General features: G+C 34.6%; 1 pseudogene; it reads left to right on the top strand.

The window, feature by feature from the left end:
• Positions 1-5,834: 5,834 nt before the first annotated feature.
• Positions 5,835-11,089, top strand: LOC143535536 (lysine-specific demethylase JMJ26-like; annotated as a pseudogene).
• The last annotated feature ends 608 nt before the right edge of the window (positions 11,090-11,697 follow it).

Raw genomic sequence — 11,697 nt, 5'->3', positions numbered from 1 at the left:
GTTGATAACGGGCCAAGTGAATATTCACTGAACACCAGGAATACTCACTTAAATGCAGAGACGGATACAGAAAAATTTTGTATGGGAGGCACGATATGTAGAGATAGCTAACCATTTTGAAGGCGTAAAGCTAAATAAAAAGTCATGGCGCTATTCTAAATTTTATTGGAGTTAAAATTTATATGTTTATGCGCAGTGTATATATTATTTGGTATGCCTTCTTTCTTTAGTTTTCATTTCACTTTGCAAGACATCTCTTAGTTTTCTATTTTGCTATGTTCCATATGCTACTCCCTATTTTGGATTCTAGGTAATACACTTTTACACTAGCTCATAAACTCCACACCACTCTTTCACATTTCCCTTAAACCTATTTATGTTCAGCCTATAAACATAAATAATAGTCTGTTCATAACAATAAAACCAAAAAGCAAAGTAGGCAAAAAAGAGGTTTCAAAACGAGAATAGGTAGGAACCCTCTTACTCTATCCATGGTCTTTGTTTATGAGATCTTGCAATAAAATAGAGATAACAAAACATCTATCTCAAAATAAGACTAAGAACTTATCAATTTTTCAGAACCGTACCGAACTTCAAACTAACCGTCTTGATGGTTTATTATTCGGACCGATCGAATCGATTGGACATAATTGCAAAACATGTGAACACCTTAAACAATAAATTAGTACACTTGTTTAAGAAGTAAACAGATTAAAAAGTGAAATAGAATTTTTAAATTTAGAAATTACAAACCAAATGACAGTAATAAAAAAAAATATTGCAATTATGTTAAACATAATATAATAAAACCAGTGGTAGAAATTACAAAACCATGACCTTTGCAAAATCACTTAAAACCATTCAAACCACTTTAAGTTTATTATCATTTTTAAGTTTTCTAACTTCTACACAACCTAAGGTGCTGTTTGTTTTTCCTCAGAAGCACTTCTCCACCTCTTTTGTCTGCACTGAAAAGAGGGCGCGCAGACGTTGGGCTCTGCAGTGTGTTTGTTTTTTCGAAGACGTTTCATTAAAAAACGTCTGCGCGCCCTCTTCTCCCAGAAGTGTTGGTATTGCTACTTCTCACCTCTTCTAACCCAATTTCTTTCCATCATTCTTCTTATTCCATCAGAACTCCCAAACCCTAATCCCCTCCTCTCTCCACTGCCGCCCAACTCCCCCACCGAACCCCGTCGCTCCACTGCCGCCCTACTCCCCCACCACTGCAACCCCGTCGCTCCACTGCTTCAGCGCCGCCGCCCCACCACCGCCTTTCTACCTCCTCTGGTGCATTCCGACTGTATTCATACAGTAAGGACCAAATAGAAACATATAATAATAATAATAATAATAATAATAATAATAATAATAATAATAATAATAATAATTGTTTCTTCCAGTGCTGAATTGGAAGAAGTCAACGTCATCTTCTTCTTCGTTGACTTACCGGAACACAGTACCTGATGGAGATTGAATGCTTATTAATTGATTTATAGTTTATGTATTGATTTGTTATTCTTTTGATTCAGATTGAAGTTGTTTAATAATGTTGTTGATCAATTAATATGTATGTTTCACTCATGCCATTGCTAATTTGCTAACAAAAGAGAAATTATTATTATCAGCTTATTTTAGCAGTCTGCAGATGTTAAAAAACAAACAATCTTCTTGTTACAGACTGCAGAGTTTTGGTCCACCTCTTCTGCTACAGATATTGGCAGATGTGGTTTCGCAGTCTTCTGACATTTTACCTCTGAAAAACAAACAGCACCTAAGTTGCAATGAAGACATCACTTCGGCATTACCAGATGGCGGACACTACACAAAATCAAAGAATATTTACCTAAATGAAGAAATCTTATATGGTTCGGAGTGTTTCACAAATTGAGGCGGCGCCGGCACACCGGAAGCAATAGTGGAGGTAAGGTCACGAAATTTTCTGTTCGATGGTGGTTTGATTTAGGGATGAAAAATGGTGGTTTGATTTGAGGATGAAAAATGGAGTCTTTGATTTGGGAAAACTCGGGGGAAATGTAACGCCCGTTAATTTTCGGTTCAAGGATTCGAAGCTTGTAAAGTATGTATATTTCTCAAGATTTAACATTTCTTGGAAACCTTCTCGTCATCCCGGTACGTTAAAACATTTAACTTTTCAACCAAAATGTTAATTCTTTATAATTTGAGGGGCTAGATGTGAAAAATGTTTATAACATAAACAAACCCTAATCCTCCCCTCCCCTATTCCGATTGGCAGCAAGAAGGCCCCCCCCCCCCCTGCGATTTTCTTCTTTCTAGCCAATGTGTGAGCATAAAACATCAATTAAAGGTTAGTTCTACGATTCCCCAATTCTTTTACACCTTAATTGATCTTTATATCACGCGTATTAATCGTTAAATTGCGTGTTGTAGGCTTACCGGGTGGCTGTCAATTCTAACCTTTTCGGGACTGTTTTGGTCGAGGATTTTGCACCAAAATCCTCCTAGGTATGTCTAGTATGTCATACTTAAAAATCATGTTCATTGGTGTTCGTTAGATTGGTCAACTAGTTGTAGTTTGATTGTTGGTGTTCGGTTGACTAGAATTGTAGTTTGATGCGTTTAATGAGAGGGTTGAAGTGATTAACGATCAATTTAGCTCGGGGGAACTTGGTTTGATGTACGAGCTGTTGAAAAATCATTTTTATAAGTTATGGGGCTGAATTGGTTGTCGGTTGCTCAAACGGGTCGGTACAACGCGCAATTGCGTTTATTGAATAGTGTACTTGCGAGTTACCGACCCATTTGACTCGTGTAGCGTCGTGTGGACTTGTTGGGGCTGTGATTTTATCATATTGGGTCCACACGGGGCTGAGTTGGATGTTAATGGCCTAAACGACTCTTAGACGCGCGTGTTGGTGTCACCAAGTGCTTCCGGGGGTAAATTTGGAAGTCTTTATTCCCGGGAGTATCTAAGGGTCGTGTTGGTGAATGTAAGGCCTTGGGGGCTATTATGATTGAGTTTGATGAGGTCGAGCCTTTAGGTAACTCGAACCATGTTAGAATATCTCGTAGGATAAACGAGTCCTTTCGATGTCGTTTGTAATGTCTGTATGTAAACCGATAGGTGTTTGAGTTTTGGGATTACTTAGGGATTATCTAGCTCGTGGTGAATACGTGTCTTGTGTCAAGTGAGTTCATGATGCCCCCTTTTTACTCTTTTAAGATTTTGGGCTAGCATGCACACCTAAGCGATTTTGCTTGATGAATTGTTTAAAATTATTTTGGATGGGCTTACTTGTATTGGGTAGGCCTTGAGATGATATTATCGTATGTATGTATGTATTATTGTATGGCCAATATTTGGCGATGTTAGTAGTCGTTATCGACTACGGATGTTACGTATGCCTACTTTGTGTTTGCATACGTTGGATGAGATGTTACGTGTTTGGGTTGTACGTGTGCTCGGCCCTGATGTTATTACTTGGATGAGATGTTACGTGTTTGGGTTGTACGTGTGCTCGACCCTGATGTTTACTTGGATGATATATATGCAGGGATATAATTATGAGGATGTTTATATATAATTATAAGGATGTTTATATATAATTATAAAGATGTTTATACATATATATAAGGAAGATTACTTATTGTTGATGATGGACTAACTGTTATATCCCGTTTATTTGGCTTAACTGTTGTATCCCGTTTATTTTAAAACTCTCGGGATGACTATTATGATTATTATTATAGATGTTAATTAATAAAACTTGAACTCACTCAGCTCAAGCTGACTTTGTGTGCATGTTAGTGTGACTTTTAGGTTAGAAGGTGGATGCATTACCGCTTGGACGTGCATGAAGCTACTTGGACGGTGGAGGGCATGCTTAGTCGGAAGTTTTAATAATAATAAACAATTTTCTTTTAACGTTTTATTAAATACATTTCAATTTGGTTTTGGGCATAATTCTCAGGTTTTGGGAACTTGTTTTATTAATTATGATTTTCCGCTGAATTATACTCTGAATTGGTTATTTTAATTGAATGACCTGTTTTTAAGTTTAAGTATTTTTGTAAGTATTTTGGATGAATACCAACTGTATCATTCCCGGGATTCGGGGTCTTACAGTAAATATCCTAAATTGTTTAGAATATTAAAGGAAAAAAAAATTTGAAATGTAAATTTAAATTAAGATATTCATAATAAAAAACACTTTTATGGTAAAATTATGATAATAGAAAAATATTAACATAAATTTTAGTTATTTTTTAATCCATAATGTGATTAAAGTTTACAAAATAATTTAAAGAGATAGCCTATTAATCGGGGTATTAGTGTAGGACATGTTCAGTTTAGGGTAATACCTCGTGTATTAATCTTGTTCAGGTTCATCAAATCAAATATAGCATCATTTTTATATTGATAACAGCCAAATAAGTTAAATTTGAAAAGTAAATTTAAATTATTAATAATAAAAAAACTTTTTTAATCCATAATGTGATTAAAGTTTAAAAATAATTTAAAGAGACAGGCTAATAACCGGGGTATTAGTCTAGGACATGTTCAGTTGAGGGTAATACCTCTTGTATTAGTCTTGTTCAGGTTCACCAAATTAAATACAACATCATTTTTATATTGATAACGGCCTAATAAGTTAAAGTTAAAATAAAAACCTGTTAAAAAGTCGGCCAAAATATCCTAAATTGTTTAGGAAATTAAAGGAAACAAAAATTTGAAAAGTAAATTTAAATTAAGATATTAATAATAAAAAAAACTTTTATGGTGAAATTATGATTATAGAAAAATATTAACTTAAATTTTAGTACACTACACAAAATCAAAGAATATTTACCTAAATGAAGAAATCTGATATGGCTCGGAGTTTTTCACAATCAGAGGCGGAACGTGCACGTCGCTGGATTTTGAACCGGAGAAGATGGAACGCCTAAATAGTATGTTCTCCAAACAAGGGGTATTACCCTAAACTGAACATGTCCTAGACTAATATAAAGCGTATTAGCCTGTCGTGGGATTTTTTTTATTTTTTATAAAAAATAAAAAGAAATGTAAAATAAATAATAATAATAAAATAATACCGGTTCGCTTTTTAAAACCGGTTTTTTTTGGGTGAAATACCCCGAGTGTTCCCAAATCAAGGACTCCATTTTTCATCCCCAAATCAAACCCCCATTTTTCATCTATTCTGAATTGCAGATATGATAAATAAGTTGAATGAAATGTTGAAGCAACATAAATTAATTATTTCAAGTATCAATTGCAGATATGATGAAATGACGAAGGTAACTCTTAAGGATTTTGCTAAGTGGGGAGAGATTCTTCCAGAGCTTAGCGACCTTTGAAGATATTCAGGATAAGAAAATGAAGAAAAGTATAGATACCATGTTGAAGGAAAGAAAATCTAAGGTAATGGCTGTTGCCAATTTTTTTTTTACTTTGATAAACATTTTTTTGACCAATCTACAAATTTGTCTGATGCCTTTCTTGTCCATTTTTTTTACTTTGAAAAATATGCTATCTTAAAAAGATTTTTTACAAATTTGTGTTTGTGCACTTGATAACGGAAATTTCAACTAGCTAATTGTAAGAAGCTTAGTTATACACCTTTATTTTCTTAGATTCCACATTCAATTTGTTGTTTTGTTACTAGGATGAACTAATTAAGATAAATGAAATAATGAAGAACCACGAGAAACTACATGAATTACAACTGAGGGAGAGAAAGTATCTTCTTCATCAACTGATGGGCATGCATAAGAACTCTGATTTTGATAATGTATGGTTAAAGAAATTCTTTCTCATAACAACAAAGTAACAAACACATGCTCATGCAGCAACGATGGGCGACTCTCAACTGGTTAAAGAAGCAAACAGATCGCCTTTGAAACATGATGAAGCACATCAAGAGGCTTCTAGTTTGGAAGGAAAATTGACTGATCATGAAGATTATAATATTGAACAAGAAGATCGAAAGGAAGAGACGCAAGTAGAGAAGCAACACATAAAGAGAAGCAACACTGATGATGAAGATTTAATTTGTCCAGGATTCTTATTAATCTAATGAATGTTCCTTTTACTGTTTTGGGATGTCGACCCTAGGGATTTCGACTCTAGAGTATGACGGTTGTACGCCTCTATTGGTAAATTTCTTATTAGTAGCTTTGCATGCTAACTGCATCCTTTTCAATATCTTATTATATTTCCATAACTTTATTTTAACCAATAACCGCTACTCAACATCAATCTTTGATCTTCATTGACAATGCTCAATATGCGATGACATTGATATATGTTTGACCTGTTGCCAATAAGTACAAAAGTCCAAGAAACCCATAAAAAGTTCTTCAACCGGTTGTGCCGATCTGACAACTAATAAAAATGGAATGTATTTTGTCTTGGTAAAGGGATACATAAACATAAAAGTTTATTAAATCTCTGGCATATCTTATTAGAAACATGGATCTCAGATTTGGAAGCAAAAGCAGAACATATACCGAATACATTCGGTTTGCCTGAGAATAAACATGACATGTCTAAAACAAGTGGTGATTATAACCTCAGGGCATCTAATAGGCAAACATCAGATGATAATTACCTATATTGTTCATCCAAAGATGCCTTGACGGAAGATGATTTTATCCGCTTTTGTTACCATTTGACGAGAGGTGAGCCAATAGTTATCAAGGATGTTTTAGATCATAGTTGTGGTATAAGTTGGGAGCCGATGTCGATGTTGGGTGCATTGTCTAATGGCAGTTCAAATATGTCAAAGGTCTCAGTCATTTATTGCATTACCGGGGATGAGGTAATTCTGTTTCTTTAATGTTCAAGTTCATATTTTGATAATTGTTTCTTGTCAATTGCATTATAATTGACCGTAATATGCAGGTTGAGATTGATATTGAAGAGTTTATCAATTGTTACACTGGAGGAAAAAAATCTCCTACACTGACCCAAAAATCTCCGCAGATGCTTAAATTAAAGGATTTTCCCCCAAATGGCTCGTTTGAAGAAATTTTGCCATGCTATTTTGATGAGTTCATCAGAATATTGCCTTTCAGAGAATACACTGACCCAAAAGCAGGTTTTCTGAATCTTTTTGTAAAGTTACCACCATCTCATTTAAACCTGATTTGGGTCCGAAAGCATATATTGCATCTGGAATGGTTCAAGAACTTGGAGGAGGCAATTCCGTGACCAACCTCCAATGTGATATGTCTAATGCGGTATTAGTTCAATCCTGAATTAGCATATTTATACCGTTAGTTTAAATTTTGACGAGTGTAAATTTTTAGGTAAATATATTGACACACATCACGAAAGTGACAGTTAGTGATGAGTAGCAGCTCAAAAGAGATAATGGTGATAGTGAGTATTCCAGATACAGAGGAGATATAAGGGAAACATTTGGTGCTCTTTGGGACATATTCCGGAGGGAAGATGCTGATAAAATAAATTCTTATCTACGGAAGCACTCAAAAGAATTTGGTGTACGCGATGTGGATGTATGTTTACTAACATTTTACTACAGTATCTATTATACTTATTTCTCCACTATTCTGAATGATGCTTGAGCGATTTGTGTAGGTTTGCAATCCTATTCATGATCAAACATTTTACTTGACATCGAAGCATAAAAGTAAGCTAAGACAGGATTATGGTCTGTACTATTCCAAATGCTAGTATTTTAGCTAAATGACTAACATGAAAGCTGATTTTTGTCATAAGTTTTTGTAACATGTGATACACTAACACGTGATGAGATGTGGAACCATGGACATTTGAACAATGCCTGGGAGAGGCTGTTTTTATTCCTGCCGGATGTCCACACCAAGTGCGAAATCTTAAACTAAGTTATTTTTTTTCATTTTTTTAGACTCACCTCTGAACCCACACCACCATGATAAACTTTCTGAGGCCTAAGGTTACAATATTTATTGGGTTTTTTTTTATGCTGTTGTGTACAAAAGTTGCAGTAGACTTTGTTTCTCCAGAGAACATAAAAGAATGCATGAGACTAAAAAAGGAGATTCGTGAGCTTCCAGTATCGAACAAGGTTAGAGAAGACAAACTTGAGGTAATGAAAATTGAACCTTCAATTGTTACTGTGATGCGATTATATTTTCCAACAGAAAATTGATTAAGAAACATATGTTTTCATGGAACAGATAAACAAGATGGTCTTTTATGCGATGGACCGATCTCTTATTGATATTGAGGCACTAGTAAGTAAATGACAGATTCGATCAAGACAAATCTTTTGACAAAAGTCGACTAATAGAAGTCTTAGAGAACGGTTTGCGAAGACAATTCCAACATTTATTTATGTAGTACCATTTAATGACACTCTTCCCCCTCAATAGGAAAACGGTTGCTGTCAGCATCAACTTAATGTTATAGTGTCTACGTAGACTTTTTTTTTTATGTTGCCATCACTTCCTACAAGGGTAGAATGATTTCCAACTTCGACTCATTAGTGTTTCCTAGGGTGTGTATGATGTTTACCCAAGGAAACCAAGTCAGAATAAAAGGTTTATTTTCCTATTTTTAGGGTTGTTTCATATAGTTTAAGAATATACAAAATCATACATTAGTATGATGTTTTAAATTGATGTTCTAATAATTACTCATAACATATGTGTTAATAGCCACTAACTTCTACGATGATTCATAATCACCATCATCATTATTTGTTAATAACTAATAACGTATAGTATTTTTATATATTTAGTAATCGAATGTATTAAATTTTATAAACCCTATTTTTATGATTTATTACTGTTACCTAGGGTGTGTGGAGTAAATTTGCAAAATCATTCCATGCCTTTTGCATAAACTAATATGTAGATATATAGGTGTCAAATTACAGAAAAAAAATGGCTAAAACAACAATGAGACAATTGAAGTAGTGAAGAAATACATATGCATAATTTGGGTCTAAACTTGAACACTACATAATTGACTTGAGCCCTAATCACTCAATTCGTGCTTCAACTGATACGCATATGCATAATTTGGAGAGTTCACTTTTAGCGAATTAACATCTAATTTATGTTTCTAACAAATCAGCAAATAAGCACCTAATTTAAGTTTCTGACAAATTCAATTTCAACATAATCAATCTACTTTCAAAAATTAACACACATAAGTTTATCCTAGGAGTAGGAGAGACCGAGTGAAGGTAATTGAAACTCAAAAGAAACCTACTCTCTGTGACTGGAGGTGACCGGCGATTAAGATGGTGACTGAGGTGTGAGGTTGAGGCGACCGGCTTTGGCTATTGAACCAAGTTGTAACTTGTGACTTGTTGTAATTATCTCATTTTCCTTTCACAACAAATCATTATCCAAACACTTTTTTAAGGGGGATTTACATATATCTCCTTAGTAACCTCTTTAATTACATATATATTCGCTCATAGAAATCTATACTATATTGTAAAAGAAACTAGAGGTGCTACTTAAAAATTAAGAGGTACAAATTTTACTTCACATAGTACAAGCTTTGATGCATCTTAAAGTTGATCGAGGGGTAAATTAGTCTTTCAAACACTAATTACACTTTAACCCTTCATCTTAATTACACTTTAATTTCCTCATCTTTAACCATATTCAGGTTAATTAATTCATACTTACACTTTAGCCCCTTATTTTTAACCAAGTACCCCATGATTTTTAAACAGTTATAACTTTTTTATACATTAATAATTAAACAAAAACCAACATCATAAAAATGAGCATTTTATTCTTTTTGATTTAAGTATAGTAATGCAATAGTTTTTTAAGTTTAAACGAAATTGAATTATTAACCGAAAGCAAACGAAATCGAACGAAAGTAACCAATGACCGAATTAACTAAAAATCAAATCTATAAAAAAAATCGTTGTGTTCCCCACCGCATCGCGCGGGCACCCTTCTAGTCAATAATATTTATACCCAAACCATAAAAAATTACCCTTGTACCCTCCTCTAGTTTGTTCTACAATCTTGTACATGCGTACGTCAATTAGGTTAGAGATCATCAGTAACTATTTCATTCAAACCCGAAACATGAAAAAGACTAACCTAACAAATACTCAATACTATGAATTTAAATTCATGCGTATGCACACGTAGGTTACGGCTTAAAAGTTACCTATTTTTAAGCCGAGGCAATAACCACATCACTAAATTTGACACAACCAAACACGAAAAACATTTATATATATATATATATATATATATATTGTTTTTTTATAGAAATTGTTACTGGTGGGATAGAGGTAAGGCTGTCTACATCTTACCCTCCTCAGACCCTACCATAGCATTGTTACTGGTGGGATATACTGAGTACGATGATGATGATGATGATGTTTTTTTATAGAAATTTATACGAACTCATTTAAATACTGTAGGTAGCGTTTGAGATACACGACCCGACATCCTACCACTTAACTCGATCAAACTAACAAGTGAGTAAATGCTCAAACTCCCTTTTTCTGCAAGAAGATCTGCCACTCTACCTCCATAAACTCCTAGTTTTTTGTCATTCCTAACTCGGAAGGGACCTAATGCAATTGATTTGATTCGAAATGGATAGAACAGAAGAAGGTCTACGAGGGGGTCTCACCGGAAGCAGTCTCTATATCCCTATGGGATAGAGGTAAGGCTGTCTACATCTTACCCTCCTCAGACCCTACCATAGCATTGTTACTGGTGGGATATACTGAGTACGATGATGATGATGATGATGTTTTTTTATAGAAATTTATACGAACTCATTTAAATACTGTAGGTAGCGTTTGAGATACACGACCCGACATCCTACCACTTAACTCGATCAAACTAACAAGTGAGTAAATGCTCAAACTCCCTTTTTCTGCAAGAAGATCTGCCACTCTACCTCCATAAACTCCTAGTTTTTTGTCATTCCTAACTCGGAAGGGACCTAATGCAATTGATTTGATTCGAAATGGATAGAACAGAAGAAGGTCTACGAGATAGGGTTTCATAGATTCTGCCATGAGGTGATCAAGCATTATCATGAATATTTTAGTTTAATAGTTGTATAATATAAATTTTGAATTGTTTTTTCTTTTAACAGGTAAGTATCTAGTTTTTTAATAATCATGATGATGTATGTGTTTGGCCTTTGATCCTAGATAACTTTGTTGAGTGAGTGAGATCAGAATAGAGTTAATCAAATTTTTGCAGATCCATGCAATGTTTATATGACTTCCAGAAACAACATATACAACACATGGTTTACTTTTCAATTTGCAACAAAATCTATATAGCATTGCAATGGAAATTGAGCATCAAATACTATTCCCTATCCCTACCCTCCAGTTGACAGCCAGCAAATTCTTGAATAAGAGAAACAAAGGCATCACTATTTGATTGAGCCAGTTCGAGAGATCGTGAAAGTAGCTCACTACTACTCATCAAATTGCCCCTTTTTCCATGGCCACTAGAAGACTGAGACCGGGAAGACTGAGATCAGGGAGTGGACCTCGAAAACTAAGATCGGGGAGTGGACCTCGAAGGTGATCGCCAGTTTGACGTGATCATCTCAAAGAAACCGCAAGAATCAGGTTCTTGCCCATACACACATGGACTTAGTACAACTCTATAAACAAACAAGACCAATATTTTGCCCTTAAGATTCTCACCTTCAGACAACAAGACCAATATTTTGCGTTACCAGAAAAAACGTTGCGGCAA

This window comes from Bidens hawaiensis, unplaced genomic scaffold (genome assembly GCF_021521415.1).
Source record: "Bidens hawaiensis isolate Kalapana, Puna unplaced genomic scaffold, B.hawaiensis_p1.1 tig00010563_1, whole genome shotgun sequence".
Classification (NCBI taxonomy): domain Eukaryota; kingdom Viridiplantae; phylum Streptophyta; class Magnoliopsida; order Asterales; family Asteraceae; genus Bidens; species Bidens hawaiensis.
Note: the sequence above shows the minus strand (reverse complement) of the source record. Positions and strands in the feature narration are given on the sequence as shown.